We start from the raw sequence: 25,839 nt of genomic DNA on the forward strand, positions 1-25,839 counted from the left end.
CTCGCACATCGGCGGGAGCGACGGGGGAGAGCAAGAAAGTGAAGTCGGCGATTTATTGCAGCTAGAGGATGGTCACACTGAAGAAAGACCACGGTCGACGGATGGCAACGCTGGTGCAGCTGATTACACTGGAACGGCTGGCAACGCTGGTGCAGCTGATCACGCTGGTGCAGCGGGCAACGCTGGGGCAGCTGGAAGGATCGACGAAAGTGGCAACGCTGTAGGAGGCAACTTAAATAATTGCATCCAAACTGGAGCGATGATGTTAGCCAAGGAAATTTTATTAGAATTTACTGGAGAAAGTGAGGTGCGTAAATGGGTAATGCAATTCTTCAATGTGGCCAAGATCTACAGACTAAATGATATGCAACAGCACTTGCTTTGTATAAGCAAATTGAAAGGCGGTGCTTTGAAGTGGTTGCATGCAGACCCTATGCGCATCATTGCTCCGATTGACGAGATGCTAAATCAATTGGTTTTGGCCTTCGGGGGAGGATTTTCGAAGTCGGAACTACGACAGAAGTTCGAGGATCGGGTTTGGAAACCAGATGAGGTGTTCGCCACATATTTTAGCGAAAAAAGCATATTGGCACAGGACATCAACATTGATGTAGAGGAGTTAATGGAGGGTATTATTCGAGGCATACCTTGCGAAAACTTGCGCACTTAAGCTAGTGTGCATTGCTTTACCAATCCGGCCCAAATTTTACGTGCGTTTGCAGCTATAAAGTTGCCAATTAAACGGGTACGAAACCATGTAGTGAAACAAACTGCACAGGAAGCACAGGCGGACAAACAACAACGTTGCTACAATTGCAATGTTAAGGGCCATTGGGCCAAAGATTGTTTAAAGCCCAAACGGGAGGCAGGATCTTGCTATGCGTGCGGCTCAAAGGATCATTTAATAGCAGGATGTCCAAATAAAAAGTATGATATGGAAAACAAATATGTAAGATACTTAAGAATTCATTTTAGTAACTCATTTAACAAATCAATAATTGCAGAATGCCTTATAGACTCTGGCAGCCCTATTTCATTTTTAAAGGAAAAGTTTGTGCCATTAAAAGTAAAGCGTATGCCAGATGCAAATTCGTATGTAGGTTTAAATGAAAGTAAATTGAAAAATTTTGGAAAAATTTTATGTTATATGAAGAAAAAGTTAATAAATGTTTATTTTAATGTTATAATTGTGGCAAATGAGTCTATGAGGTATGACGCTGTGCTTGGTAGAGATTTTATGGATTCTTTTGGTTTAAATATTGATTTAAGAACATTGAAAATTGTGAACGGGCATAAAGTTGATCACCAGAATAATGGTAAAAATGATATCATAGCTACAAGCTACAAAGAAAAACAAAAAAAAGTGGACGATGAAGATATCAAACACGAGCAAAATGAAGCTATATTGTTAAATGATAAAATCGTTAATAAGGAAATAGTCAGTAATGAAACTGTTAGTGATGAATTAGTTAGTGAGAAAATTGTTAGTCCGGAAACGCTTGGTGATAAAGTTGGTAGTGATGAGATAGTTAGAAATAAAATAATTAGTGGTGAAATAGTTAGAAATGAAGTGATTGGGATCGAAACTGTTAGTGATGAGATAGTTAGTTATGGAGAGCTTAAGCTCGAACCTGATAGTGAAGAAGTTGTTAGTGATGAAATTATCTATAATCAAACCGGGATTGAAAAAGTGATTATAGAAGATATAGGAAACAGTGCAGTTAAAATTAATAATCATGTTAATGAAGCGCCAGTGAATAGCGAAATCATGGGAGTGTTAGAAGAGAATTTTGAGAAGGATATCTTAACAATAAGTTGGGAAGATTCTAACAAAAGAGAAAATATATATATTTTAAGTGAAGATATTGATTACAGCACAAAGTGTGAATTTGAAAATTTATTTGAAAATACTTATGTAAAAGCGAAAAGGCCAAATCAGCCAAAATTAAGACATGAGTTAAGCATAAGATTAGAAAACGACAAAGTATTTAATTGTACACCTAGGCGGTTATCTTATATGGAAAAAGAAAAGTTGCAAGAATTATTAGACGACTATTTAAAAGATGGAATCATTAGGCCAAGTTGTTCAGAGTATGCATCACCTATAGTACTAGTGAAGAAAAAAACTGGAGACATGAGGTTATGTATTGATTTTAGAAGACTGAACAAAATTATATGTAGAGACAACTACCCGCTACCATTGATCGACGATTTATTAGACAGACTATGCGGAAAAACAGTATTTTCAAAGTTGGATCTAAAAAACGGGTATTTTCATGTTTTTGTTAATGAGCAATCTATTAAATACACTTCATTTGTTACCCCTTTAGGACAATATGAATTTCTTAGGATGCCCATGGGTTTAAAAACTGCGCCACATGTATTTCAAAGATTTGTTAATAACATATTTTGTGATACGATAAGAGATAATAAGGTAATTGTTTACATGGATGATATTATGATAGCAAGTACAAACATAAAGGAACACATGGAGACCTTAAAGGAAGTGTTTATAAGACTGGTGCAAAACAAATTAGAGTTGAAATTAGATAAGTGTGAATTTTTTAAAAGCAGCGTTAAATATTTAGGATTTGTGGTGGATAGTAAAGGCGTTAGGGCTGATGAAAAAGGGTTAGAAGCGGTTAAATCCTTTCCAATACCAAACAAAATTCAGGGAGTACAAAGTTTCCTAGGGTTATGCTCCTACTTCAGGAGGTTCATTTTTAACTTTTCTATATTAGCTAAACCCTTATATGATTTATTGAAAAAAGATAAGAAATTCAAGTTTGGAGAAGAGGAGTTTAAGTGTTTTAATATGTTAAAAGATAAATTGTTAGAGGCGCCAGTACTATCAATATATAATTACAAAGAAGAAATAGAACTACATTGTGATGCCAGCGCAGTGGGATTTGGGGCTGTTTTATTTCAAAAAAAAGAAGATAGGAAATTACACCCGATTTTTTATTTTTCTAAAAGAACAACCGAAGTAGAGTCTAAATATCATAGTTTTGAGTTAGAAACGCTAGCTATCATTTACGCATTACGCAGATTTCGTATATATCTGCAGGGAAAACGATTTAAAATAATGACAGATTGCAACTCTTTAACTTTAACGCTTAACAAAATAGATTTAAATCCGAGAATTGCTAGATGGGCGTTAGAACTACAAAATTACGATTTTGAGTTAGTGCATAGATCGGGCAAGCAAATGCAACATGTGGATGCGTTAAGCAGATGTTATGAGGACATTTTAGTTATTGAATCCAATAGTTTTGAGGACAATTTAGTTATTTGCCAAAGCAAAGATGACAAACTGGTAGATATTAGAAAGATGTTAGAAAAAGAAGAGCACAAGCTATTCGAAATGAGAAATGGGGTCATTTACAGAAAAACAAATGATGGCAGATTAGTTTTTTATGTACCAAAGGATATGGAAGAACATGTACTTTACAAATATCATGATGAGTTGGGACATGCTGGGAGAGATAAGATGATAAGATGATGCCATTGGAAAGAGTTACTGGTTCCCATATATTAAGGAAAAAGCAATAAAGCATATAGGGAATTGTTTAAAATGCATTGCCTTCGCCCCCAAGACGGGTAAGAGTGAAGGACTATTACGTAGCGTACCGAAAGGAAACAAACCATGGGAGATGATCCATATAGACCATTATGGACCAATTAATGCAGGAAGGGCTAATAAATATATATTGGCGGTGGTTGACGGATTTTCAAAATTTGTTAGACTATATACAGCAAAGACAACAAGTACGAAAGAAGCGATTAAGGCATTAAAAGATTATTTCAGAGCGTATAGTAGACCTAAGTTCATTGTATCGGACAGAGGGAGTTGTTTTACTGCAAAAGAGTTTGATGAATTTTTAAAAAATGAGGGAGTAACGCATATTAAAATAGCAACGGGTTGTCCGCAAGCAAATGGTCAGGTGGAAAGGTTGAATAGAGACTTGGGTCCGATGATGGCAAAAATGGCGGAGCCAGAAAATGGTTTACATTGGGATGTTATTATAGAAAATGTTGAATATGCAATAAACAACACACAACACAAAAGCATAAAGAAATTTCCAAGCGAAATGTTATTCGGATTACAACAGAAAGGAAAAGTTGTTGATGAATTAAAGGAAAAATTAGAAGAGTTTACACAGGTGAACACGTGTGATAAAAGAAATTTAGAAAATATAAGAAAGAGTGGAGAAATATATCAAAAAGAAGCTCAAATCAGAAATGAAGAGCGGATTAATAAAAAGCAGAAAGTATCAGTAGAATATAAAATAGGTGACTATGTCATGGTAAAAAATTTTGATAGCACACCAGGAGTTTCAAAAAAGTTAATACCAAGATATAAAGGGCCTTATAGTATAGAAAAGATTTTAAAAAATGATAGATACTTGTTAAAGGATGTAGAAGGCTTTCATTTATCTCGCAACCCGTACGTTGGTATCTGGAATAGCCAAAACTTTAAGCATTGGATGCGAAAATAGGCAATAAGCATTAGTTATAAAGATACACATATAAAAGACAGAGATCGGGAGCTCTCTTTGTCAGGATGGCCGAGTTGTAATAGGATAAGAGCATCATTGGTAACCCTAGCCAGGGTATTATAGTGTCACTATCTATGTTAATTATAACAGTACGATAAGTATATATCGATAATGAAGCAAATGTAATATCGATAAAGAAAAGCGGCTGCAGAGAAGAAGTGGAAGGCAGTCTCTCTACAGTACTAGCAGTAAGAAGACGTGTTGTTAAAAATAAAAAGGCAACCCGAACATAAGTTAAATCAATAAAGAAAATCATACTATTACACTACGGAAAAACTGGAGGCCAAATTTGTTGGGGCTCAACCGGGATTTGAAATTAGTTAATACCTGCATGCTAAAATTTTGTAAATTATGCGGTGCTGTAGTGGATTTGATGTGCGGTTGAACTTTTGCAATTTTCAAAGTTAAAAAGTAAAACTTTGTTGCCGAAAGAGATTAAAGCTTTGTAAGGAAAATTCAGCTCGAACTGAGAAGGCAACAGAGCAATTCTAGAAATTGTGAATTGCCTAGGATTGCGAAATTCAGCAGAACAAAGCAACATCAAGAGGCACGAGACATAGATTCATAAGACGACGAAGAAGGCGATCACAGAGAGACGAAGCTTGTAAACGAGGCACACAACAACTGGTAGGTATACAGACAACGTAAGCAAGAGGCTGGTGCGTTCGTGCTGTGGAGCAAGGAAAGGTGTGTATCGAAGACGAGAGGCGGTCGCTGGTGTTGTGCTCGGAATCAGAAGAAGAAACGACTGGATCAGAAATTGAAAAGCTGTTGGTGGCAGTTAAATGAACTAGTGAATTCAACACAAGCAGCTGTGGTCAATATCTGGTGGGTCAAGCAAGACGAGAAGAGCGGTCTAGAGTTTTGTTTTGGTGTTCCTGAGTTGAAAGAAACGAAAAACAAGTTAAGGAGACTGCCGAAAATTAATTTTATAGTTGTTATTAACATACTGTTAAGTAACATTGGTATTACGATACTCATTTATGTTAAATATAGTTTGATACAGTTTCAAGCAATGAGCAGTGAACAAAAGCTTACAAGCATTTAATTTAATTTTCGAATATTTTCAATACATTTAAATAAAAAAATTAAGTTGTAAAATAAGTAGAGACGAGATCTTGTCATTGCTCGTGGCGGAATAGGCTGCTTGCTCACATTGCTGAGGGAGATGAGGATTCATTTACAACGGCGAACGATATTGAACTAGGGTAGAAATCCGAGCGGTGTAGGTCAGAACCGGCAAACAGAAACTCCGTATTTGGCTAGGTCATAGTTCACTTTGAAGGATGTCGAATGTAGTGTGACACAATTCTCTGAGTCGAACACCTTGAAGAACTTAAGGAACGCGCACTTACGGTAGAGTGGAGCCAGTTGCGGTTGTTCATTTAAGCAAAGCGGTTGCTCGTTGTTGCGGACAAATTTTTTATACGCAGCCAACGAGATATTCGCAATTGGTGTATTTTGAAAGTTGCACTGTGCGATGAGGTTGGTGTTAGGGTATCATCGGCAAGAAGAGTGGAACACTGCATGAATATTTGTGTGCGTTAATGGAGATAACGAAGCCGATAGATTTGGAAGAGGAAAGCTTTATAGAACATTTTAAAGATGGTATACCGGATACCAGAGCAAAAAAAGATCTTGGAGTATAAGGACCGGTGCAGAATGGCATTTGCGTAATTCGTAAGCCACTCGGTCAAGTCGACTCGCAGAGACAATGTGTACCGCAAATATTTTGCATTTTTATGTGGCCTCCCCGTGTGGTCCTCCGGGTGCTAGCCCAGTGGATGATTGGGCTAGTAGCTAATACGAGCGGCGATTGTGTCCTATGGGGTTATCTGTCCCTTGGACCGTCACACTGATGGTACAAATTTACAAACAGAGCCTCGGATAGCTGATAATTCAGTGATTACTCCTACGGTTATTCGCCAAGGAGACCATCAGGAACGGAACGTAGGGGGTATGCGTAAAGTGCCATTGGCTTCGTCTCCAGGTCCGGATGGGATATTTCCAAAAACTGCCAGGAATATCTCAAATGGTATAATGCTTAACATTATGAACCTAATTCTCTGCTGCGGCGACTTGCCCGTACTCTTCCGAGTGGCCAGAACCATTTTCATCCCGAAAGTGCATCTTAAGATGCAGATTGAGACCAAAAAATGCGAGGGCCGTTAAAGCAGTTAGATAAAAAAATCAGGAAAAAGATCGGAGCCAGTAAGAAAATGTTTCAAGTATGGGGATCTATCACATTTACGCAAACACTGTCCGCAAATTTAATTCAAGCGTTTTCGTAACAATCAACCAGGGCAAAGAATAACTCAGTGCAGAATGGACGGGCATATAAAGCAAGAAAAGGGAACAAATCTCGGTCAGGATGAGTGCAAAATACAGCCAGCAAGCTCCGGGCTAGAACTGAAGTTTGTTGTTCACTCAAAGTTAATTTTTAAAGGACTTGTGGATACAGTAGCAGATTTTTGTTTGCTTGGCTGGAATGTTTTTTGCTAAATTAGGAGTTGACAAACTTGTCATCAGGTAGTGAGAAATGTTTGAAAGACATTGGCGAGAGTCAGATTGTAACTTTCATGTCATTTCCGATGAAGATATGGCACTTGACGTTATTTTGGGCGGAACGATTCTTGACACTATCGATATGAAAGTGACAAAACCTGGAACAAAATCAAAATCATTGTTGAAGCTCTTTGAGAACATTTATTTCACACGTTCCACGGGCTGCCCAGGTAATGTATATTCTTGCATTAAAAACGTTTTTGATTATCAAGGTGTCTAGACCAAGCTCGGCATTTATTAGTTGTACTATGCAAGCTCCGGGCTAGAACTGAAGTTTGTTGTTCACTCAAAGTTAATTTTTAAAGGACTTGTGGATACAGTAGCAGATTTTTGTTTGCTTGGCTGGAATGTTTTTTGCTAAATTAGGAGTTGACAAGTTATCAGGTAGTGAGAAATGTTTGAAAGACATTGGCGAGAGTCAGATTGTAACTTTCATGTCATTTCCGATGAAGATATGGCACTTGACGTTATTTTGGGCGGAACGATTCTTGACACTATCGATATGAAAGTGACAAAACCTGGAACAGAGTTTGTGCGCAGGTTGGCCAGTGAAAGTTAATTCAGAAATCAAAGGCATGGTAAACAGAAAGTCCAGAGCTCATGCTCCGATTTATTTAATGAATATAAAAGCCTATGTTTGCTAAGCTCAGAGCAAGGGTGGCAGGTGATGCGGCTTTTCTTTCAGGTTTTACACAGACGCAGTCAAATAGAGTAAGAAGGATGATAGACGAGTATAATCCGAAGAAAATCGTAAGCTTTCCCGTAGAAATAAAGAAAGTGTTAATGGATGAGATACCGGTTTACCAGCATCTGAGGCGCTTACCGTTCAGTGAGCAGAAAGATGTAGACGATCAAGTTCAGTACATCCGAATATGCTTCACCCATTGTTTTCGTAGCAAATAACAACGGAAAACAGGTTGAATTAAAAGATAGTGCGCGATAAATTTCCAATGGTGCAAGTGGACAGTGGCATTGAGAAGTTGCAGAATTTTTGAGGTGGCAGCGAGAAATGGCTTGCTTATTAATTGGAGCAAGTGTCAGATTTTACAGAAGGTACATTTTTTAGTGAGAAGGCGGTATTCAATTTTCCAATACCCTGCGATAAAAAAGGTGTTCAACGTTTTCTTGGCTTCACTTTGTATTTTAGGAAATTTATCAGCCGTTGTCAGACATGCTTAGGAAGGATTCAAAGTTTGAAGTTAGAGTTGCAGCAGTTGGCATTTGAAAAGTTAAAAATTGCGTTAACCAGTAAACCAGTTCTTATGTATAACCCTAAATTGGCTACAGAGATTCATACAGATGCATCTAAGTTTGTGTTTGGGGCTGTATTATTAGAGAGAAATTCAGAAGATCAATTGTTGCATTCAGTAATGAACATGAGTCGTAAAACAAAGCCTAGTGAGGAAAAGTATCACTCAACGAACACGAAGTGCTTGCAGTCAAAGGAGCTTTGATTGTAACCGAATAAAATGCATTCGCCATGACGATCAAAAAGAAGGAGGTGCCGTTGAGAGTAGCACGATGGGGGATGTTTCTACAAGACTTTGATTACGAAATACAGCACCGCCCAGGTACGAATATGAGACATGTAAAAAAGTATTGAGAGATTTGGTGGAAAGTAAAGAGTACGAGAACTTTTACATTGCAAATTAAATTTTCAGATATTATTTTTTCAAATTTGAAATAACCAAGAAGAGATATGATCACATTTTAGTTATTGTCGATTGATATTCAAAGTTTGTATGGTTCTATCCATACAGCACATGAGCCGAAGAGGTTATAACTTGTTAAGAGCGACAGGCTGTTAATTCTAGTAATCCATACCCAGAGCCAGACGGGTACAAGCAAATTTATTCAACAGGCAGTAGGAAGCATCTTCGACTTCATTTATATATATAAAACTGTTTGTACTGAATGACTGACGGATTGGTGATCAACGCATAGCCCATATCGAAGGTACCAATTTAAATTGTTCACTTTAGTTACCTTATAGATGTAGGTGCACGTAATACGGGGTTTGTGGGAAATTCCACCCGCAAGTGTGGAAAACCCGCACAAAACGTTTGAATGAAACTTTTGTTTCGGTACAAAAACATTTTCAAAGATCTTTGTCAATATTCATCTGATGGTTATATTCCACTTTTTGGAAAATTTTAAGGCTCCACATAAAAACTTAATAAATACGTTTTTCAGTGATTTTGCAAATTACAATTCCACCCGCAAAAATTGTAAGTTGGCGGAACATAGTATCAAAATCATTGTTGAAGCTCTTTGAGAACATTTATTTCAAACGTTCCACGGGCTGCCCAGGTAATGTATATTCTTGCATTAAAAACGTTTTTGATTATCAAGGTGTCTAGACCAAGCTCGGCATTTATTAGTTGTACTATGGTCCTCATATGTATATACATAACTATATACATACACTATACATATTTTATACCCTGAACCCATTAAAAATGGGTAAAAAGGGTATACTGTATTTGTGCAAAATGTAAATGTATGTAACAGGCAGAAGAAAGCATTTCCGGCCCTATAAAGTACATGTATTCTTGATCAGCATCAATAGCCGACTCGATCTAGCCATGTCCGTCTGTCTGTTCGTCCGTCCGTCTGTCTGTTCGTATGTATAAATGCAAGGATATCAGAACCTATAAGAATTAGAGTCTTGAAATTTTAAGTGTAGGTGCTCCTAGTGCCTGCGCAGATCGAGCTTGTTTCCGATAATCGATAACTTACTCCGTTTCAAAGCATTTGATAGCAATCGATATCGACATCCTGTTTTTTGAATAAATTGGTTACACTTTCAGTACATTTTAACAATAATAGCATGATCACTATTTTCGGCTTGAGCGAAAACCTTCAATTTGAAATCATTTACCTAACCTCCCTAAATGTTCGTTTACATTCGGTACACGTCGCCGGAATATAAAAAAAATTGACTCTTCAAGTTTTTTAAACCCTCGATATTTATAAAAACCATAAAACACGATTCAAGTATATTTCCATATTTTTGACGATTCCCTTTACTCCATCCAACACCAACCCGAACAATATCATTTATAATCGAAACATACCAAATTGAAAATTAATCCTTTTAAAATTACTTGACTTATTCGTCGTTTTTATCGATTTATTATGCAAGTATGCAGGAATATAGCAAGTCCAAATAAGCGTGTAACGCATAGAAGGAGACATCTCCATGTCCGTCGGTCCGTCTGTTTTTTTAAAGCTATCTTTCGAAAACTTTGCAGAAGTCCCTCTTTCTGTTGCACGCAGTACATATGTCGGAACCACCTGGATCGGACCACTATATCATATGGCTGTCATCGGAACGATCGGTCGAAAATTAAGTTGTTGTATGAAACACATATTGGTTTGTATGGACAATATTTTTTTGTTTTTCACGATGTTTTGTCCAAACTCGGCATTTTTATACCCTCAACCCATTAAAAATGGGTAACAGGTAATGGTTCTAGTCGAAAGTTCCCAACTAGGGGATACCCTGAACCCTCTTATTCCAACAACAAAATGTTCCCTTGGAAGGGTTCGAACTCGCACCTAACCGCACCACTTGCCGTCGTCTTCACTCAACAGCCACAGCAGCCACCGCCTCTACTCAATAGCCACACCAATTATTAAGTATCAGTGAGAAAAAACGAATTTAAATAGCAGCACAGAAAACAATACAATCGCAATTTTAATGTTGTTGAAACAGTTCGAAACAGACGCGCATGAATGTGTGTGTGTACATGTATACAGAAATTCTTGGAATTTGCGTCGCAAACACGTGCACAGTCAAAATACCGATTAACAAAACAAAAACTGATCTTAACGAAATTTTCTACAGTACATCTTATTGTACCATAGAATATTTGTATATTCTCAAAAGTAAATTGCATTTAAATTATGGCTTAAATTGGTTGGCAATACAAGTTGGGTTATTAACTTGATTTATAGCTCTGCCGTGTTAGCGGGGAGGTGGCGATAGGTATAAAATGAAAGATACTTGATATATATATAATATTCTAGAAGAAACATATCATGATTAGTGACTCTATTTATTCTTATTTACCCAATTTGCTAAAAAAACGCATGATGTCAATATCGATTGTTATCGATTGCTTGGAAACGGAGTAAGTTATCGATTATCGGAAACAGTGGAAACAGAGGACCTACAGCTAAAATTTCAAGTCCCTAGCTCTTATAGGTTCTGATATCCTTGCGTTCATACATACGGACAGACAGACTAGGTAGACCCGGGTTTTGATGCTGATCCTTTATGAAGTCGAAAATGCTTCCTTCTGCCTGTCATTTGCACAAATACATAATACACTTTTTAGCCGTTTTTAATGGGTTCGGGGTATAATTAGACCATCTAAATTTCTCTTGTTTCTTTACTTACTTGCACATTGTACGCATTCTGTCAATGTAAGAAAGGTATTCAAAATACATTTAATAAGTGAGTTGTGAGTAACCAGCTTCCCAACCAGACACAAAATAATAATTCTAATCCCTATTAACTTAATATTTCAATAATTCTCTTGTATAATTACAATAAATAACGGAGAATAAAATGACAGCGTACCTTAATTTTCACAGCGTACAGTCCGTTACTATTTTTCTTTTAATATTGCAGTTGTAGACCCAGGACATAAGAAGGTACGAGATTAGTCACCAGATATTCATAAATTTCACAGAAATTCTGAACAATTGTTTAGAAAATCATTACATTATCGTACTGGCTTACTTCTCTAAAAAAAAATTGTTATGTATGGAATAATTGTTATGAATCAAAAATATTTTAAACTAGCATTTCCGACTCGGTTTTTTCTGCGAGCGTTTAGGCAAGGCTCTTTAGCACAACCCTATTAATTTTTCATTAACAAAGTTATAAAACAGCAGTCGTGTTGTCGCAGTGGATGATCTGTAACAGTCTTCTATGGCCGGCAAGTTTCGATTGTATACGATAAGCGATATACGACATATACGTAGGCTTTGCACGCATTCGAACGTTCGTGGTAGTTGAGCCACATCTTTATTTATGGATATTAAATTGAAGCAGAGTCTTTTTGAATGGCCGGTCCAACCATAAGAAGGTCATTCAACGCAATTTGAGGCGAAGTCCGACAGGACGCTTTGTGGCCTTAAGACCCACTAATGCAGACTAAAATAGTGTGGAGCATTTTTGTTTTAGAATCTGATTATCTATTTCAGACATGTCACCTAAGATATTCCTCAATGAATTCCAAGTACATACGACTAAGCTCTGGATTTTGGATTTTCTGGTTCAGGCAGCATAAACCGCCGATTAACAACCTCGAAGTATCCACCAGTTGATTGAGATCTGATTTAAATGCTTACAAAGTAAGCTGATACTAGCCTCTTCTCTACAAAGCTGCAATAGTTGTGCTAGCTAGTCTGTTAAATCATTAATTTGTGAACAAGAATCGAGTTAAGCTGTAGACAAAAAAAATCACTACTTCACGTTTTAACACTAACGAATGGCTTTCGGGAATGTAATATTAACATTTTGGGGTCAACTAGCCGTTTCTTAAATTAGCTACAAACACATAAACGAACCTCGATTATTATTTTTGGAAACAGCTCTGATTTTTCGCGCGAAACTTTCTTCAGCAGAAAGGTTGAGATACCTTCGAATCACAGCTATTTCGCAATCATTCCATAATGGAATGAATTCGTAATCGAATTATCCCATTTTTCCATTTTCGTTTCCTTTGTTCATAAAAAGGTGAATAAAAATTGCGTTCGAAACTGTTGGTCATCACCTATTGACAGGAGCAAGCATTATATGGTGGAGATAGTGGCAATCATTGCTATCAAAGATTCAGCGGAAGGTTGTTCCTTTTTCGGCAAGCTTAAGAATATTCTGAAATGAATATTCTCATTGAATATAAGATCATCATTGTCGTATACTGCCCTTGGGCTTTTACCGAAAACATGAGAACAGATGGTTGACTCTAGGAGTTTATTACCGTAATATTAACACATTGAGTACTACACTAAAGATAAAAGTAGGAAATCCCGATGTTTGGGAGTAAATCGAATTCAATCAAGGTCAGCTAGTAGAATCAATAAATGATCAAATAGATTAAAATGTTTCAGTGCAAGGTAAGTTGAACGAGATCAGAAACTTATTATATGCCAGTCAGAAAGCAGCCCGTGTAGACTCAAAAATCTTTTATGAAAATCCGAATAGTAATAAAAGGCTTAGAGAATTTAATATGTACCATAACTTAACCGAAAATAAACCAGATTTTTTACTTATTGAGAGTGGGCAGCGGAGTGCGGTATATGCGCAAACATTATTAGCTCTTAGGCTATAATTGTGATTATGCTATTCTGCTGTAGGCTTCTGCGCACACCCGTCGGCAGAGTGGTAAGTCTTGTCTATCTTTTTTACTGAACCACGGGCTTAGAAGGCACGGGCTTTTAACATCATTATATTTGGCAGCAAAGGCGGCTCTCATACGTCTCTCCGTCTGACTCCGTTGCGGTCTGGATCAGACTAAGATTCCTAGATAAGCTTTAACATCTTAACCAGTGCCACAGCTGCTTCGCTCTTCCTTATTTGCTGCGAGATTAGTTTCGGTAGAGCAATCCACGAGTGATGTGTGGCCCCTGTTAGAACCAAACCAATGCGAGTTTTATGCACCATCGACAGTTCAGCAGAAAGTTTAATCTGGCCAACGCATAGCAGATTGAAAAACAAACTAGCTCCAATCAACATGTCGATTGGCTATGATTTGAAGAATTCCTTTTTAACTAGTTATATAATTTATAGAATGATCCATGATCAAAGGTAATGCTCGGGTGGTTCTTGGTAATGGTGGGTGCAAGCATGCATGTGGAGTTCTCCGACACTCGAGACTGGACATTTATGTAGACCGAAAAAACATTGGATTCAAATTCTGCATCACCACTACTGTTGTTGATTTAAATTTGCTGCGAGTTCAGCATCGCATGGTCGAGCACCAAGCAATCAGTGCGGTTTTTAAATTGATGACTGCAGTGGCAAGTAGGACAACATCGTGCTTAAGATGCTGGCCGGTGGGGGTTGGCGATGAAAAAATTGCCGCTAAGATGTTTTGGGACGATGAAGAAGTTTGCTGTGTGTGCTCGGGTCTGCAAGTGTTGAAGCCGCAGACTTTCAGCTATTGTAAGCAAATTAGACACAGAGCTTATTTGTAAACAGAATAGCCTGCGACATCACAAAAAAAACATGCCCACGATCTACTGATAATGACTAAAAATTTTCTTCTAGTACTGTTTTTTAGGCCCACCTGGGAGCTAGGCGAGTAGATTGCCGTAGCGTGTTAAGTTTTTTCAAGCTTATAAAATCCAATAACGTCGAACGGCGATCTGCCCATCGGTTTAAGCGCACGTAGATACATAGAGGAAGCTTTCCTTATCCGAAAATACACATCGTTCTATCGTAGCACCTTTAACCACATTTCTTAAGCCCAGAATCTGAGCGATGTGTGCCTGGAAAATAAGAAATCGTTATTGAAACGCTTATCGATTAGTTCAAAGGCGGTGGCATAACAAGCGTTTGACACTTCCATTGAAGAGACAACCGTAACCACCTATTATTTGACTCAAACCTTGGCTGAAAATCCTCGTCAATGTTGGCATGATTCACATCCAGCAGTTATAATTGGCATTATTCACATTAGCATCGCGAAGTCGTTTGGGATCCAATTCAGAGCATAATCTATTGAGTCGAGCACTGAAATTCTTTCGTTTTATTTTAAATCCTTTGGCGGTTTCCAACCGCCACTTGATTTACTAATGTCGTCTAGCCATACTTGCACTTGTACTTTCATCAAACAGTATAAGTGTAGCGCACAAAAAGGTTTACCCAGCCGAACTACAATACAAATCTGCGCGCACAAGCGATCGTTTGAGTGAGATAGCGTATAGCTGGTTTTGCTGCACGATTTTGTATAATTCACAACTGTATGCAGTTTCGCAAACAGGCGAAAATCCCTGCACAGTCACTTGCTTGCACTAATTATTTAAGTTGAGGCTTATAATTATTATTTGGCAGCCAACTCGAATTAGTTGTGCCTAAATAGAGATCAACAAGCAACGATATAAAAAGCGAATGAAATGCAACTAACCGCTCACCGCTTAGAGCGACGGACAGCAGGCTTCAATGCAGAAAGCAAAGGGTGCGCGCGAACTTAGGCTCTAAATGTGATTATGTTACTCTGCTGTTGGCTGCTGCGCGCAACCGTCGATCTAAGAAGCTATAAGAGCTCGTGTCTTGATTTAATCAAAATATATATATTTTTTAAATTATTAAATTATTGCAGCTTTTAAGAGGTACAGCTATTTTGGCATCTAGGCTTTCGTACCTGTGCACACAGATTATAAAAAGGTAATCTAATGTAAAGTTTATGGTACCGCTTTAGTGGAAGAGGATGTTAGTTGGTTCTGTGTGCGAAATGGAATATTGCCCTTTATATCATAATACCATACTTAATTTTTTTATTAAAGTCACTCAATCTGAGATCGGTTAAGAATTCAGAGCTTTGGCCGTTGTATTATTTTTCATTATTTACATTACTCATTTGGTACTTGGGCACTTAAGCGTGGGTAAGAGTCCATAGAAACTTTTTGGGCCGGCCACAAGTTTCAATATGGATGCACATGTGTGCCTCTTGATTGCCTGCCTATCTGATGGAAATTTGCCAAAGTTATAAATTATTGGAGGTTTTTTGAAGCAAAAGAACATTTTATTTTTGCGCTTTTGACGTGAGGCATTTTTTGCTTACTTCAAAATACGTGTAAGTATTTATGTTATAAAGAACTCCACAAACTGTTGGTGTTAGAAGTGAAATTTTATGTAATCAAGTCTAATAACCTTATCATATCATATCAATATTTCCTTTATTTTCACCATATTTGTAAACTGTTATGTAGGTGAAGTATATTGCCTCTTTGTTTTGCCATAAGAAAGAACATACAGTATATTAAGAAATTGTAAATATGTTAGTTTAAATGTATTTATTTTTACATATTTCGCAATGATTATCGAATTATCTGAGAAGTGGTTTAATAAAAATATTTATCGAGACTTATTGCTTCAAACCATTTGACAAAATATAAATTAAAATATATCCATTTTCATTTGTGTCAAGAAAGCGTTTGACAACCACTGTAATTGAATTATATATTATACAAATCAAAGTATATCAGATTAGCGGGGAAGCACCGCAGCAACTGACGTGCCTTGCGTTTACATCATTGAGCATTGCTTTTATGCATTGAATGATAAACAGGTACAGAGCCAAATTGTGTTGTTGTTGTTTGTACGCCTTGTAGGCACGACAGAGAAACCAGAAACAAACACAGTGGCATTATCTGTCCCTTTTCTTTGCACTGAGTGTTTTATGTCCTCGAAATCTTGCACCAACTTTTCAGCGATCAAAACAGACGACGAGAAAAAATTTGGGTTTCATGCGCACTGTTGATGTTTTGCTAGTGATTTGTTGCTGCTTCCTATGTTAAAGGAGCTTTATTTTTTTGAGTTTGATTTTGCGTTTGCTGACCAACCTTAACCACCTTGCGCCAGTTTTAAAACGGTAATAAAAGCTCTATTTGTTTATTACTCTATGGCAACCTCGGTATCTTGCTTCAGAATTTGCAAAAAAGATCTTTTGATCCAAGTGCCCTCTCTGTATATTTATTACTCAATGGCGTTTATGTATGATTTTATACATGTAAATAGAAGAAAGGTAGAATGCCTTTTTTGATAAACTTTTAAGATGTTAAACACGAATATAGCGAAAAGCGTATAGGTTATTTTGCATTTGACACGTATGTATATAATAAAAATACGCACCATAATAAAAACTGACTTCTAGTTAGAACTTAATATTTACAAATCTTTAACTTGCTCGTGACTCCACATATAACTTGATCAGCATCAAGAATCTTTCTGGGGAAACTTTTGATTAATCCATCGAAAATGGGTCAAATAGGGTTTAATAGTATTTCCAAACATATGTAACAGGGGCATATTCTTGATTAGCGTGAAAAGACATTCCATAACCGGCTCCTCGAACTTGAAGGAAGACAGTTATTGTTCTAAGTTGTTAATATTGATTCTACACAAAAAACTTGTCACGCACTTATGCATTTACATATGTATGTCCGTATACATGTATAAATATGTATGTATATAAATATATACGAATATTTTTGTCTTTAATGCATGTATTATTTACTAATGTACATACAATATTGTATATATTAGGAAAAATACATAAGCCCTTTCCTTTATATACATTTATATCAGTATTTGGGTTCAATCCGTCTACTATGTGTAGATCACACATATCTGTACGTAGATAAATATGTGTAATTCCTAAGAATTTTGCGTTAGATTTTATAATGTAAAAAAGTCTTCGAAACTTTGTTTTATTTTAATTTGTACTTATACTTACGTATGTAAAAATTTAAAAAAAAATCCGTACCGTATTTATTTTTGCTAAATTGAGAGGCAACTGAATTCCTATCAGTAATATGTATATGTATTGGAATAGACATCAAAATGAGCTTAGCTCCCGATTAGAAAATCATTGTGTCAAAAGGTCACATAGTCGATTTGTTTTATTTATTAACCCGTATGGGCCTATAATTTGCCTTGCTATACACCCTTTATAATTGTTGCGTTATTTATATAAATTCCAAATTCGATGTGGCGAAAGCCAAATTTAACCCTTACAAGCAGCCTGTTACATACATTAGCACAAATTCATCATACCCTTTTAACCCATTTTCATTGGGTTCTGGGTATAAAAAGCTAGAAGGAGGAATGTCCTAATGATGAGTTATTCTTGACCAGAATTACGAGCTGTATTCATCTAGCCATATGCGTCGATTTCAAAAATTATAAAAGGTAGATGTAAAACTGTGTGTCTTGACTCACTGACTGGTTCTTGTTCAATGCACAAATGCAATTTTTACATCACCTTATGTACCGCCATTTCACCCGCCAATGTGAAAGTGTGTGAGGGGTGTTTCATACTATGCCAAATATCTAATCTTTCTTGGTATAAGTCGGGGTCTAATTTTTAGTGGGTGTAGTTTCTAGTTTAAATTCTCTTCTATAGATTTTTATATGCTATCTTTCGATTGACTTAAAACTTATATTAAAATATATCTGTGAAAATTCATCTCATACGTGGAAAATTTATTTAAGACGTGGTTCATACTTTTTGGTGATTTCCTTCCACCTAAACAGTACGATAATAAATCCCTGAACCCATTAAGAAAGGGTATAAAGAGTAATGTATCTGGGCGACTGTATGTAACATGTATACTGAAGCATCTCCGGTGTCGATCCATCCATGCTAGTCCGTCTTTCCGTCCGTTTGTTCTGATAATTGATAACTTGTTCCGTTTCCAATTAACGATATCGAAATCGTTATCTTTAGCTAATTTCTTAGGTTTTTTATTTATTTATTTATTTATTTATTAATGGTCGACAAAACGAGTGTCTTCCTCATTATTCAATAGATTATACAATAGAATTTTATGCTAAAAGCCTAGTTAAAGGATACAATTTTCTAAATAGCATCACCGACCGATGGAGGTGTTTTATTTGCCAGCCCGGCCAGCTGTGCCCCTTTTCACAGCTAATTTTGTCAGTGACGCTATTAAAGCCTACATCTAAGCAGAAGGTTGTAAGTAGGAAAAAAGTGTTCTCAAGTAACATTAAAATAATCTTAATTTACTATATTAATAAAGAAAATACAATAAATAGGAAAAATGAAAGTAAGAAGATTGTTAATAAAGTAAAGCAATGTAAGTTAGATAAAGAGTGTTAAGTAGATAGGACATAGAGAAAAGTAATGGGAAATCACCGACCCGGTGGGGGAAAATTTTTCAGCCTGTCCGGCAAGCTATGCTATGCTTTTGAAGCCAGAGTCACAAAATTTGACATGTAGCTTCTAGAATAGTATATATAGTATATGAAGCTTCTTCCATTTTATAACTGTCGACAACTCCCCGCTACAATCTCATAGATTTAAATCAAGCAAATAATCCAATTTGTATTATCCACCAATTTAAGCCAAAATTTCGATACAATGCTTTCAATTTCATCAAGATCGGTTAAGAAACACAAAAGTTATTAAAGAAAATGGTTTTTGGTTGCCCAAGTGGCTGGCAGCTAGCGCAAATTGCAAGAATTTCTGTATACATGTACACACACACATTCGCGCCCGTTGCACCTCCAACTGTAGAAATAAGGCGGACGCATATTTTTTGTTTACATCCGATCAGTTTTAAACTTATTTTCAAACATCATTATTAATATTTTTTTGATATGTACGTTCACAATCTTTGTAAAACCCTCATGGATAAAAAAATACGGGTAAAAGGTGAAATGAATGAAAGTTTAATTTTAGACTTCATAAGAATCATCATTTGAGACGTGTTTCACACTTTTCGAAGAATCCAAGCTTCGAAGATTTTTTGGCCATAGTTTTCAGTTTTGTCCGATTTGCATTAAAGCTATTTTCAAAGCTCTAATGCTCTTAGTGAATACGTTTTTCAGCGATTCGGAAAATTCTTAATTACTTACTTAATTACCTAGCATCAAACATGTCCTTTCTTTCTTCTAAATATTCCTTCCACATTTCTTTACGAATTAAATATTTGTTCTTATTCCTACAAATTTCTTCCAGTCTATGTATGACATCACGATCAACCGGCTCTGTAAAACTTCATTTTCCTTTACCGGCGGGCCGGCGTCTTGTGCGTCAGCAACTCTTCGTCGAAGGACTTCATTCGGGAGTTGCATTTTGATTTGATCCTGATCCGCTCCCTAATCTACTTTCCCTAGTTTCAAACTGTTTGGCTAGACGCCTAAATACTGCCTGTCACCGTAGAAGAGTAAGGAGGAGACTCAAACGCCATCACCCTCAAGACCTCCTAAATATCTCCTACTAATATCAAGACGATCTCCCTAGTATTACCCCTTATTTCCCCTTAAACCTTAAAGTTATCTAAAATTCATTGTTATGTTCTATCATAAATTATTTTGTTATTATACCCTGAACCCATTAAAAATGGGTATAAGGGTATATTGTATATAGCTTCTAAAATAGAATATATATATGCATTTGATGTTGGATAAATTTTTTGTTAAATAAATTTCATTATATATTTGTAAGAACAAAAAAAAAAACAAGTAAGAGGTTCTAGTCGGGAGCTCCCGACTAGGGGATACCCTGAACCCTCTTCTTCCAACATCAAATATATGTAGGAGTTGGAAACAGAACTAGGAGTGGTCGAACTTACAATCAGTTAAATTAAACAGGCGAGTATAATGTTGGCATTATACTCATTTGGTAATATAAAATCACTTATCATATGCAACCCTGCTATGGATATTTAATCCACGATAGATTTATCGATAAAAATACAAGAAGGAGAAGCTCAGTTTTAAGCTAGAAGAGTCAATGAAAGGATGTGTTCGCTGTTGCTCGTTGTCTTTGAAATACATGTCGGAAAATGTACAATATTCATAAGTTTACGCTTGTTCACCAATTTCTCTAAATAAAATAATATGAACATAAAGAACTCAAGTGCTTGTGAAGACCATCGAATGGTCATCCCTACAAATTTGGTGTCAGAAGTGGGATAGACAGAAATTGTGAAATTCGTAAATTGATTAACGAGTACAAACGTATGCAAGACTATTAATCGGAGCATAAAACGAAGCGGGTGCATGAAAATTCATTAAAATTCGAATGCCCTGGAAAAAATGGAAAAAGTCAAGAATCGTCTAGGATTAATGGCGACAGCGGCGAAGTATGCCTAGAGAGCTCTAGTAAGAGCGAGACAAACAGTCGTGTATTGCGTGACAGTGGTCGATGAGCGCAAGCGAGAAGGCGATGTTTTAAATTCTGCGTAGCAAAGGCTGGATAGCGCAAAATTTTCACTTCGTGATGAAATAAGACGAAAAACAGTCGTGTATTGCGTGACAGTGGTCGATAAGCGCAAGCGAGAAGGCGATGTTTTAAATTCTGCGTAGCAAAGGCTGGATAGCGCAAAATTTTCACTTCGTGATGAAATAAGAAGTTGCAGATCAAAGAGGCAAAGAGCGAAGAGCGCGGAATCTTTCAATAAAAGAGCGTGTGACTGGAACGTGCTTCAACACGACAACGATGATCACAGGGTGTATCAAGTTACAGATCAACAACAGAGTATGTTATTTCGTCATTATATGAAAATAATTAACTAGTTGTTGAGTAAAGAGTGTTAAATCAGTAAAAAATTTTCAAAGAATCAAATTATAACAAAGAAGAAATTAAGTGTAAGCAAACACAAAGTAAAAGTATAAGTTAAGACAGACGAATATAATAATTTAATAATTTCTAAAGTTGCTGAAAAAAAAAAAACTAAAATTTGATTCATAAGAGTTTAATTACTTATACCATTAAGTTAAGTACATTGAATTGTTTATTTGTAAGATTCAATTTTAAGCATTGTGAAAAGCGAGCAACGACGATAACAAAATGAACAGAGACGAAATTTTGGCGTTAAGAGTTAACGTATTAAAAGAAAAGTTATCGGCACTTAGGTTGGTAACAACAGGTAGAAAGCAAACTTTGCAAGACCGACTTTTAGAATATTATGGGTTGCAGGTTGACGATAATGAATCTGAGTATGACGATGCTGGGTCGGCTCATACTCGTCAAAGCTCACCAATGCAGATAGTCCGAACAACGTTTACATTACGCGACATTGAAGATTCACTCTCGCAATTCAATGGGTCAAATCAACCAGCTGTTGAAAAATGGATTCATGAATTTGAAGATAACGCTTTGGCAGTGCAGTGGAACGACCTTCAGAAATTTATTTACTCAAAGCAATTACTAAAAGGTGCAGCAAAATTATTCGTGCGCAGTCAGCATGGAATTTCAGATTGGATATCTTTAAAGCAAGCGCTATTGGAAGAATTTGGGACGGTAGTTTCATCAATAGACGTCCACCGCATGTTGCGGAAGCGTCAAGGTGAAGATTATATAGAATATCTGTATAGCCTTATGGAAATTGGCGGACCTCTTAACTTGGATGACTCAAGCCAGAATATTTTATTGAGGGAATACCTGACTCGAGGAGTAACAAAAGTAATCTGTATCAGGCCAAGACTCTGCAGCAACTAAAAGAACAAATCAAGGTATATGAGAAAATCCGTAGTAGTCGCCCTCAAGCGTCTAATACGGGTAGGATGCATAACGATACCGAAGAAAAGAAACCTGACTTGAATAAAGAACGAATTAAGAAATGTTTCAAATGCGGCGATCCATCACATCTAGCCAGAGAATGTAGACAGCCAATAAAATGTTACAAGTGTGCTCAACCAGGGCATAAGGCAGCTAACTGTTCAGGATCGCGTGCAGTGGAGAAGAAAGAAGGCAAAAATGCGAACACGATGATAAACAAAGCCAACAGTAGTGGAAAATGCATTTTTAAGGAGTTGTCTTGTAAGAACATATGCTTCTCTGCATTAATCGATACAGGCTGTGACCTCTGTCTGATACGCGATGATATCCTTAAAGAGCTAGGAAAAGTTGAACTGAATAATGAAAAACAGTGTCTTGTTGGTAACTGTAATAGTGAGCTAAACACACTGGGAAGCTTTGTCACTCAAGTCGAAGTTGATGGTATCTTACTGGATATAACCTTTCATGTTACGAGCAGAGACGACATCCAATACTCAGCTGTAATAGGAAACAGCGTATTGAAGCAAGCGGACTTAATAGTATCGGAAAATTTTGTAGAATTTCGACCCAAAGTGAAGGACAATGCAAACGAGAGAGTAATTGACAAGACATCAACAATAACAGAAGATACTGTCGAAAATAAGAAGCCAGACATAGAGCTTTTACAAGAATTCAAAGATGTATGTTTTTTTGCAGAAAATCAGGAGGCTGAGATCGATCTACATCACTTAGAAAAACCTGTTGCAGACGCAGTTCAAGCAATAATTAAAAACTATTCACCTGAAATGAAGAAGAAATGTCCAATTGAAATGAAAATTTTGTTAAATGATGAGCGTCCAGTTTTCGAACGCCCAAGGCGCATATCACATGCGGACAAGTCTATTGTCGATTCGCAAATCAAAACTTGGCTAGAAGAAAAGATCATACAGCCAAGTACATCGGAGTATGCATCTCCTGTTGTCCTCGTTCCGAAAAAAGATGGTACCAAAAGATTGTGCTGTGACTACAGGCGTTTAAACGAAAAGATCGCGAGGGACAATTTTCTAATGCCCTTAATAGACGATGTGATTGAGAGATTGCAGGGCCAAAGTGTGTTTACTACACTTGATCTCGCAAACGGATTTTTTCATGTTCCAATTGAGCCAAATTCGAGAAAATTTACATCATTTGTAACAAGTGCAGGGCAATATGAATTCCTGTTCGTCCCTTTTGGAATATCGAACTCCCCAGCTGTATTTTCCAGATTCATTCATGCAATTCTTGTAGATCTGGTACAGGATGGTACAGTCGTAACTTATATGGATGATCTTATAATTTCCTCCAAGGATATAGATGAAGGTATCCAAAAGTTAAAGCGCGTACTGGACAGAGCAGCAGAGTTTAACTTGCGTATTAAGTGGAGCAAGTGCCAGTTTCTCATGAAGGAAGTTGACTTTTTAGGGTACGTTATACAGGGAGGCACAATAAGACCATCTGTAAGAAAAACCCAGGCAGTTCAAAATTTTCCTATACCGCATGACCGAAAGAGTTTGCAGCGTTTTCTCGGATTAACATCGTACTTTAGGCGCTTTGTAGAAGACTATGCGCTGATAGCCAAACCGCTCTCCGATTTGTTACGGAAAGACGTGCAATTTAAAGTTGATGAAGAACAACTCGTCGCATTCAGGCAATTAAAATCAGCATTAGTTAGTACTCCAGTATTGCGATTATATAATCCGAAAGCCCAGACTGAAGTGCATACGGACGCCTCAATGAATGGTTATGGTGGTGTACTCTTGCAAAAAGACTCGGACGATCAATTGTTGCATCCAATTCAATATTTAAGTCGGAAAACAAAACCCTCAGAAGAGAAGTATCATTCTTATGAGCTTGAGGTGCTGGCTATAGTCGAGGCCTTGAAAAAGTGGCGCGTTTACTTACTTGGCATAAAATTTAAGATTGTGACCGACTGTAACGCTTTCGCTTTGACCATGAAAAAACGTGGAGATATTCCATTGAGAGTCTCGCGTTGGGCACTCTTCCTTCAAGATTTTGACTACAGTATTGAGCATCGAAATGGCAGCAAAATGAGGCATGTTGATGCTTTAAGCCGCGTATCCTGTCTTATGCTTGAAGACTCACTGCAGCACAGATTGCAGCAAGCACAAGCGAGAGATGATTGGGTCCGAGCGGTGCTAACTGTTTTGGATTGTAGCACATACGAAGATTTTTATGTTAGGCATGGTATTTTATACAAGGATCCCATCAAGGAACTTATAGTAGTACCATCGCTGATGGAAGACGAAATCATAAGAATTGCACACAAGCAAGGGCATTTCTCAGCGAAACGAACTCAAGAAGCAATCGAGAAGACATTCTATATTCCGCAGCTATCGTCAAAAGTGCCAAAAATTGTAAAAAGTTGCGTAGAATGCATAATATCTGAGAGCAAATCAGGCAAGAAAGAAGGGTTTTTGGCACCAATTGACAAAGAAGACAAGCCCTTAGGCACGTACCATGTGGATCATGTCGGTCCAATAGAACAGACAAGTAAAAACTATAACTATATTCTAGTGATAGTCGATGCGTTTTCAAAATTTGTTTGGCTCTATCCAACAAAAAATACCACCGCAGAAGGAGTTGTAGATCGACTAAGACGGCAGGCAGCAGTGTTTGGAAATCCTAAGCGCATAATATCAGATAGGGGTGCAGCTTTCGTTTCAAACTTGTTCAAGGAGTACTGTGAAACAGAAGGTATACAGCATCTAACGATAGCTACAGGAGTTCCAAGAGGAAACGGCCAGGTAGAACGTATCCACAAAATCGTAATACCAATGTTGTCTAAACTATGTCGTGAAAATCCTTGTAGCTGGTATAAGCATATTGATATCGTTCAACAAACAATCAACAGTACGCCGCCAAGAAGCACTAAAGTTTCACCGTTTAGATTGTTGACTGGTGTGGAGATGAAACTTAAAAGAATATCGGACTTGCAAGAACTATTAGAAGAAGCTGCTATAGAGGAGCTAAGTAACGAAAGAGAAGAAGTTCGTAAAGAAGCGCGGCAAAATATAGCAAAAATACAGCAGGAAAACCGAAAATCTTTTAATAAACATCGCAAAAAAGAGTCCAATTATAAAATAAACGAACTTGTAGCCATTAAGAGAACACAGTATGGTACTGGTTTAAAATTGAAACCTAAATTCTTTGGTCCATATAAAATAGTAAAGATTCAAAACCATGGTAGATATGACGGAAAACTACAACTGTAGCAGAATACATGAAAAAATGGGAGCCAAATGCTAATTTAACAGAAGAGTCGTCATTCGGGTCGAATGAAGAGTCAGGATGGCCGAGTGTAGGAGTTGGAAACAGAACTAGGAGTGGTCGAACTTACAATCAGTTAAATTAAACAGGCGAGTATAATGTTGGCATTATACTCATTTGGTAATATAAAATCACTTATC

The 25,839-nt window shown here is 37.0% G+C and overlaps 1 protein-coding gene across 2 annotated transcripts in view; it reads right to left on the reverse strand.

The window, feature by feature from the left end:
- Positions 1-15,321, reverse strand: part of LOC115763932 (mitochondrial basic amino acids transporter) — a 33,768-nt gene extending 18,447 nt beyond the window's left edge. Inside the window, exons 1-2 of one of the 2 annotated variants that reach the window (XM_030706726.1) lie at positions 14,750-15,321; positions 14,429-14,630 (exon numbers count right to left, since the gene is read on the reverse strand). The gene's annotated coding sequence lies outside the window, so the exon portion shown is untranslated. Of the gene's footprint in view, positions 1-11,712; positions 11,858-14,428; positions 14,631-14,749 lie in introns of those variants that run through there. The other variant, XM_030706727.1, reaches the window with a different exon arrangement.
- Between the last annotated feature and the right edge of the window lie 10,518 nt (positions 15,322-25,839).

This window comes from Drosophila novamexicana, unplaced genomic scaffold (assembly GCF_003285875.2).
Source record: "Drosophila novamexicana strain 15010-1031.04,08,12 unplaced genomic scaffold, DnovRS2.1 tig00000796-arrow-arrow-pilon, whole genome shotgun sequence".
Taxonomy (NCBI): Eukaryota; Metazoa; Arthropoda; class Insecta; order Diptera; family Drosophilidae; genus Drosophila; species Drosophila novamexicana.